Raw genomic sequence first — 7215 nt, 5'->3', positions numbered from 1 at the left:
GATAGGCAAGAATAAGGACGCTTTGTGGCTTCCTAGAAAATGAATTGGGAGAGGATATCAAAGCTTTCAGTCTGCTCTGAGGGGTAGTTCGGCAAAAAAAAAAAAAGAAATCTTTCAAATCAACTGGTGCCAGAAAGTGCCAGAGATTTGTAATTTACTTCTATTTAAAAAAAAAAGTCAAGTCTTCCAGTTATCAGTAGGGATGATCGAAACTCAGAATTTTGCAGGTTCGATCAAACTCGAAGGTTCCCCACGGACCAGGAAGGCATTGGGAATCAAATGCCGCAGGTTCTAGAACGATCGAGTTCAATCGAACCTGCAAAATCCCGAGGTTCGATTATCTCTACTTATTAGCTGCTGTATCATCTGCAGGAAGTGGAATACTCTTTTTAGTCTGGAAAGCAGGAAAGGTTTTCTATGGGGATTTGCTGCTGCTGCTCTAGACAGTTTCTGTCAAAGACAAAGACGGCAGTAGATAGCACTGTGTCAGACAAGAAAGAATACACCACTTCCTGCAGGACATACAGCAGCTGATAAGTACTGAAGACTGGATATTTTTTAAGAGAAGTATATTACAAATCTCTGGCACTTTCTGGCAGCAGTTGATTTGAAAGATAAATATATTCTCTGGAGTACCCCACATATTGATAAACTACTTTGACTGCATTTTGACCTCATTATATTGCTATTTTTTGTACTGTGACATCACTGTGTTCATTATCCCTGAACTGTGACATCACTGCATTCATTATCCCTAAACTGTGACATCACTGTGTTCATTATCCCTGTAATGTGACATCAGTTTGTTCATTAACCCTGTGTTGTGACATCACTGTGTTAATTATCCCTATTGTAACGGCATTGTGACATCAGTTTGTAAATTATTTTTGTGTACTATGTTCATTATCCCTATACTGTGACACCAGTTTGTTCATTGACAGCAGTTTGTTCATTATTTCTGTGTAGTATGTTCATTATCCATATACTGTGACATCTCATTGTACATTATCCCTGCAAATTAGGAAGACCAGAATCACTTATGTACTGAACTGAAAGTGCTCGTAGTGAGGTGGGGTCATTACAAGTTTTGCTATGGGGTACCATGGTTAGGACCCCCACTACTTGCACCTTCTATTGTGGCTGACAGCCCAGAAGACTGCCATTCTTGCTGCCAGCCACAGCAATCCCTCATGGTAACACCAATTGATATATAGTAGGAGAGAATATATAGTTCACCTTCGTTATACATGTGCTTGTATGGTAAATAACAAAGGGGGATACAGTGCTTGCAGGGGTGCCATGACCTCTTTCCATTGGAGTCTTGTACATTTTACATTGTTATATCTAGAGATAAGCTAATATGGGCCTCATTCACACGATCCGTGCAGCAATCCGCACCGGTATGACCGGAGGGGAGTCGCGGCATAGATCCCCCAATAGAAGTGTAGTACCCCACCCCCCCGCACCGCCCGGCAGCAGAGATGACAGGAGCACAGAAGACAACTACTCACCTATCCCCTCATGCCGGCAGGCTCACATGTTCACCGGCACGGCACAGTAGGCGAGTAGTTGTCTTCTACACTCCTGTCTTCTGCGCTCCTGTCTTCTCTGCTGCTGGGTGTGGTGGTGGGATCCCTACTGCACTAGAACATGTCCTATTTTTACACAGTGGGAGTCGCAGCATGGATCGCGTGAATGGCTGCATACACTTGAATGGTTCCTAAAATTGGGCTAGGTCACGGATTCGCGACCATGGACAATTTTACGGGACGTGTGAATGCAGCCTTACATTAAAAACAAAGTGAAGTGATTTGCTATCTCTGAAATCTGCTCATCAGTCTGCTTCCATTTAACTGACTCGGTTTCCCGGGTACTGGGGAAAGCTGGATCCAGTCCTGGGAAACTACCATTTTCCCAGGACTGGATCGAGCTTTTCCCAGCACCCGGGGAGGAACAGCACTTAGTTAAAAGGCAGCAGGCTGATGAACCGATTGCTTCGCTTCGTTATTACTGTGAATTTGCTCATCTCTAGTAATATCCTAAGGATAGACCTTTCATATCAAATTTCTGGAAAAACAATTGAAATAAAAGCAGAATCCCAATCAAACCCACTATGTTTAGGCCTTTAATATACTCTGGAACTCCATAAAACCACATCCTCCAAACTGTTGAATGAAATCTTTACTGTTTGCCCATTATTTATCCCCACTGCACTTTGTGCAGAATCCACCAGAGCCCCAGCTGAGAGCTTCTCTTAGATTCTTCCTATCAATCACCCCCGTTAATGATTTACAGAATTCGAGTTAGTTTGTACACACATCATAACTACTGTAATTATCTCTCTCGGAAAAAGAAAAAAAATGGCGAGATCCAGGAAGCAATATTTATACTCCAGGTTTTTATAACCTTCTTTTAATTACGCTTGCAGTATTTAAAGCTGGATTCTAGCACTTCAATAATAAGCTCCGCCATCATTTGTGGAACATTTAAGTTCTTAGAATGGAAGACGAGCATTAATTTTGTTTAGTTAAAACAAGCTTTGCTTTTGAACAGCAGGTGGTAATTGAAACAAAACAAGGCCTCATTAGGAGAACGTCTGGCGCCCATGATACAAACAGAGAACACTACAAAATTCCAAACACAAGAGCCCTGGAATAAAGTGGTCATCATCTAATTAACAGAACATGTTTTAATTACCAGCTAAACCATGCAGCGCAGTGTGTCAATTTAACTGATGTGCTAAATGCCAGTTTACAATATCAGAAACAGACAAATAATTCCAATCTAATTACATGCAGCTCTATTGCACACCAGTGCCTGAAGCCCATCTTAATAAACAAGTTTTTTTTTTTTTTTATTCCGAACCCTGAATAGCAAATACAGCGGTGCCGTTAATTGCTACATTGTAACGTTGGGAGTTTGCCAGCTTTGACTATTAAAATAGGCTCTTGTGTGAATTGCAGTTGTTCTACGATGCTTTAATTAGAATGAAATGAGACAAAGATCTGCTTGTTATTGCTGCAATTCAATATATGTAAATAAGATAAGTACCTAATGATTTTTGTTTTGTTTGATTTTTTTTCCCCTCGTTTTCTGGTTTTCTTTTATTTTTGAAGTGTATATGATGGGTACGTTCTGCTGGGGTAAAAGAAAAGGCCTTTGCTATTCAGCAAGAAAAGATAGTTATCCAATAGACATGAGTGAATGCTCTGGTTTGTTTGAACTCTCGGCATTACTGGTGGATGATGAAGTTGGATGCAGCCTATGGCTACGTTCACACTAAGTAAAAAAAAAAAGTAAAAAGTTGTTGTTAGGAATCAGGGACAGGATGACACAAAGACAGGTGGGCCCTCACGCTGGCACCCACCCTACTGTCCCTGCCTACTTGCCTTAGGAACCCTAGGCGGCAACGGACAACTGGTCGACAAATGCTGATCCTATCCAAGTGCAACACAGAACAAAACAAGACAAACACACACAATAAGGCAGAGTCAGAGGTTTGAGTCAATAACACATGAGCAGCGCAGTACAATACAAAATCCAAGAGGGTAGTCAAATAGTCAAGAGCCAGAAGTCAAATCACCAGAAATACAATGCCGGATATAACGCTAGGTCAAGATACACTAGTAAACTAGGCACTATCGCAGGCAAGGAACACTTGCAAGGGGAGGATACTTATGGAACATGAAGTCCAAGCCCCAATCGGGGCTGAGGCTTCAGGTCCAGCCCAATACCGACAGCTGACTGGCAGTGTCGGCTGCCAGTCACAATCATTATATATCCAACACCTTATGCCAATTGTCTGGGAGCGGTAAAACCCTGGCCACGGCTACAAAAAAGGAATGGCACTTATAGAAACCAGGCAGACTGCTAGAGTTGCCGTAGGCCCTCCCCAGCAACCGGCCTGACCGGTTACCAAGGATGCCGTCGGAGTCTCTGCAAGCCCGGCCGCATGCTCTGGCAGAAATAGGAGCAAAATGTGCAACTCGAATACTGATAGGTGTCCGCTTTTTGTTTTAAAGAGGACCTGTCACCCCCCGCGCCGGGGTGACAGGCTCTCAACCCCCAGCTAGATCCTCTTATAGTTACCGCATGTCGCCGAGTCCCGCTGCCGGAGTTGGTCCCCGGACGGAGATATCCCGGTGAAAAGCCGGCGCGCGCACTGTGTAGATGGGTCCAGCGTCCATAGAGAATGAATGGAGCCGGACTCATCTCTGCATCTTCTCACCGGGATATCTCTGTCCCGGGACCGGCTACGGCAGCAGGACTCGGCGACATGCGGTAACTATAAGGGGATCTAGCCGGGGTCGGGAGCCTGTCACTCCGGCGCGGGGGGTGACAGGTCTCCTTTAAATAGAACATCCTTTATTGCTTTTTTTTTACTTGATTTCAATGAATTGCATTAAAGTATATGGAATAACGAATATCATTTTCAATTGAAGTCTATGGAAGTCTATGAAATGATGGATGTCTTTTGAGGTAGACATCAAATAATGTTCATGACAATTATTTTTGGACACCAATTGCAAAATAATGGATGGCCTGTGGCTGTATACATGTTTTTTAGGCTGCATCCAACTTCTTCACTTCGGTGAGAAATTCAAAAATTCAATTGCTCATCTCTAGTGGCTGTGAGTTCCTGCACCACAATGTAAATTTTTATCATTTTCATTTTTAGTGGTACTGTAATGTTGTAGTGCATTGTTACGGTAGATTAATACATGGTGCTGACCTGCAGTAACTGCTGCTGCTTCTGCTTCCAATTGTGATTGTCATGTAAACAAAGACTTTTGACCACAAAAGGGAAGGAACTCACTCAATAGACTACAGTAGATAAGTATTCAAGTCTTTCTTTGCCTAATAAAATGAGTAGAGGCCCAGTGGCCTAATGGATAAGGCGTCAGCCTCCGGAGCTGGAGATTGTGGGTTCAAGTCCCATCTGGGTCAGTTTTATGTTGCATTAATAAACCTTACAAATTGTTAAATATTGCTGGGAATCTAGAGAACCTGGAGACAACAAACTGACATGAGACTGAAAACCATATGAATCACTTCAGGGAAAAACTTCTACAGTGAGTTATGCCTTGTGCACTGCATGAAGGGGCGGTCCGTGACCCAGAGATTAAAATAACAGATAGAAACTGTGCACTGACATCTCTGGCCCTCACTATGTATATATTAGGTTTTCATAGACGGTTCCTTTAATTGCTCAAATTTTAGAGCAAATTTGTTTTATTAATAAATGTAGTATTCAGAAGGAAACCGAGTAGGAGAGGTCAATGATGATGTGTACCGAACTCAGAATAGTCACAATAGGGACATCGCTAAAAGTTTGGACATTTGTCTAAAATCTTTCTACACCCATTTCCCATATTTCCTGCCCCCATTGCATATGAAAATCCTGTACAGCTTAGCAGGCTCTAAATACAAACACAATTATCTGTGTATGGCTGTCTTTTAGTGTTTACCTATGTGCACCACACCTGTGTACTCAAGAAGATCAAACAATGACATAACTCGAAAGAAATGTCAGACTTTCTGTCCAAACTTCCGGAGTCTGAAGACAAACAATAGATGTTGTGAAGACCAAATAACTAAACTGATTCTGAATTGTGCAGGAGTGTGTCTATGCGGCTTTAATAGGACCAACATCTAATGACAAGATACTGTATGTAAAAATACTGATCATGTGACCATACCTGGTATTGACCCCCACCTCACATGACCCCAAGTTTCTTGTAAAAGTATCTCAATGACCTATAAGGTTTTACATATTTCTAAAACTGGAGACATGGATTGGGATTCAGATCAAAGATCATTTTTGTAAGGAATGAAGCTTTAGGTTTGTTAACAATGCTGTATATTGGTGATAAAAGTCTTACATATGTGTCATTTTGGCCTTCTTGTATATCTCTTGTGTTACATACCTAAATACATCATGCTGGCCATTGTGTATACTGCTTGGGTCAGCATTCCTACATATGTATTATGCTGGAATTCCTGTATCCTGTTTGTACTGCCAACCTTGTATACTATTTGTACTAACCACATTATATGTTATTCATACTGGCTATCTTTCATACCATTTGTGTTGGTCTTCTTTTATGCTAGCATTCTTGTATACAAGGTATACTTAGTTTCTCAAGGACAGATTAAGCTTCCAATTTTCTATATTATTAATGGTAGATGTCATGCTACCTATAATGTAGAATAAATCAGCTTGCTTTCCTTTGCATTGGTTAGGCTGATGCTACACTCAAACTATTGGTAACAAGAGTTTCTGATTTTCACTACTGAGCTACAGATGCAGTCAAAATGCATAGTAAATTGCATTAGGGAATTGCATGCACTTTTGAGGACTGCAGCTGTCTACAGTTAAAGGGAATCTGTCACTAGGTATATGGTGCATTCAATGAGGTCAGCATAAACTAGTGACAGAAATGCTCAACAAATCGGTATATAACTTACAGCATTCTGTTCATCCGTTCTCGTAATATGCAGGAGAATAGGATTCTTGCCACACCCTGCCCCCGCCCTCTTGCTGATTGATGGTTGATTCCTATATACGGTATGCATAGATAACTGCCAATCAGCAGCAGGTGGGCGGAGTTTTCTGCTTCTCATGAATATTGACGACTACTGGTCTCATGGACATAATGGAGAGGGCTACTTATTGGCCATGCTATTTAGGAGCATATCTCTGAATTATCTGCACAGAATCATGTAAGTGATACATCATTCGTTCAGCGTCTCTGTCAGTAGTTTATGCTTTCCTTACATAGGACAGCCGAAATCTGCTGACAGAGTCTCTTTAAAGTCAATCAGTAACATTACAAAGACCATGTTTCCACATTTGTGATTCCGAATGTGGCTAAACTACACCCGTGTTTCTTTACCAATAACCACACAATGTTGCCAAGATTATCAGCTATGGGTAACCACATGGGGGCATGGATTTGGTCACATGTAGAGACTGCAGTGTGGAAACATGGCCTAAAAGTCTTACTTTTGCCCTATTTGTATAATACACTTTTTGTACGCTGGTCATACTACCCTTCCTGCATAATGATCATGCTAGCCTTCTCATATACCTGTCACTCCTTACTTCTTACCTAGTGATCATGCTGGCCTTCCTACCTAGTGATCATGGCGGCTTTTATTGTCGTAGCACATTATTTCTTCCTTCATAAAGTACCTGTTGTTTCATCTGCTTTG

The 7215-nt window shown here is 41.7% G+C and overlaps 1 non-coding gene across 1 annotated transcript; it reads left to right on the top strand.

Annotated features, from left to right (window-relative positions):
• The first annotated feature begins 4874 nt into the window (after positions 1-4874).
• TRNAR-CCG (transfer RNA arginine (anticodon CCG)) lies at positions 4875-4947 on the top strand. The gene has a single exon. It is a non-coding gene; the product is annotated as a tRNA-Arg (tRNA).
• Positions 4948-7215: the final 2268 nt, after the last annotated feature.

The sequence above is a fragment of the Dendropsophus ebraccatus genome, chromosome 4 (assembly GCF_027789765.1).
Source record: "Dendropsophus ebraccatus isolate aDenEbr1 chromosome 4, aDenEbr1.pat, whole genome shotgun sequence".
NCBI lineage: Eukaryota > Metazoa > Chordata > Amphibia > Anura > Hylidae > Dendropsophus > Dendropsophus ebraccatus.
Note: the sequence above shows the minus strand (reverse complement) of the source record. Positions and strands in the feature narration are given on the sequence as shown.